Below are 1,135 nucleotides of genomic sequence, written 5' to 3' on the forward strand. Positions count from 1 at the left end.
CGTGTAAGTCTTTCCATCTTGAAATTTTCTTTGATTGGCAGGAAGTGAGCGGATTTTGTCAATCGATCAACTATTGCCCAGATGGTGTCGTACCCACTCGGAGATTTGGGTAATTTGGTGATAAAATCCATAGTAATCCTCTCCCACTTCCACTCAGGTATCTCTGGCTGCTGAAGCAGACCTGAGGGCTTCTGATACTCAACCTTCACCTTGGCGCAAGTCAGGCACTTGCCCACGAAGGTAGCGATCTCTGCTTTCATGTTCGGCCACCAATACAGTTTCTTGAGATCGAGGTACATCTTGTCCGAACCTGGATGAACGGAGTATCTAGTCTTATGAGCTTCGTTCATGAAAACCTTTCTGTAAGCACCAAACTTTGGGGTCCATATCCGGTCCATGAAATAACAGACTCCGTCTCCCTTGATCTCTAGGTTCTTTTCCATTCCTCTCAAGGCTTCATCCGACATGTTCTCTGGTTTTAAGGCTTCCAGCTGAGCCTCCTTGATTTGCGCGGATAAATGGGAATGGATAGTCATGGTCAGCGCCTTCACTCTACGACCTGAGTACTCCTTCCGGCTGAGGGCATCTGCCACCACATTGGCCTTGCCGGGATGGTAGCGTATTTCGCACTCGTAATCGCTGAGTAGCTCAACCCATCGCCGTTGTCTCATGTTCAACTCCTTCTGGTCGAAAATATGCTGCAGGCTTTTATGGTCAGTGAAGATAGTGCACTTGGTTCCGTAGAGATAATCTCTCCATATCTTCAATGCGAAGACCACTGCTCCGAATTCCAGGTCGTGCGTTGTGTAGTTGACTTCGTGTGCTTTCAGCTGTCTTGAGGCATAAGCAATGACTTTCCCCGCTGCATGAGCACACAGCCTAGGGCCTGATTGGATGCATCACAGTAGACAACGAAGTCCTCCGTCCCTTCGGGCAGAGACAAGATAGGTGCGCTGCACAGGGCCTGCTTCAACGTTTGGAACGCAGTGTCTTGCTTTTCACTCCAACAAAAGGGTACGCCTTTCTGAGTCAGAGTGGTTAAGGGTTTGGCAATTCTGGAAAAATTCCGGATAAGTCTGCGATAATAGCCAGCGAGACCCAAGAATTGACGGATTTCTGTGAGCGTCTTCGGTGC

The sequence above is a fragment of the Lactuca virosa genome, chromosome 2, assembly GCF_052849685.1.
Source record: "Lactuca virosa cultivar CGN04683 chromosome 2, Lactuca_virosa_CGN04683_v6, whole genome shotgun sequence".
Classification (NCBI taxonomy): Eukaryota; Viridiplantae; Streptophyta; class Magnoliopsida; order Asterales; family Asteraceae; genus Lactuca; species Lactuca virosa.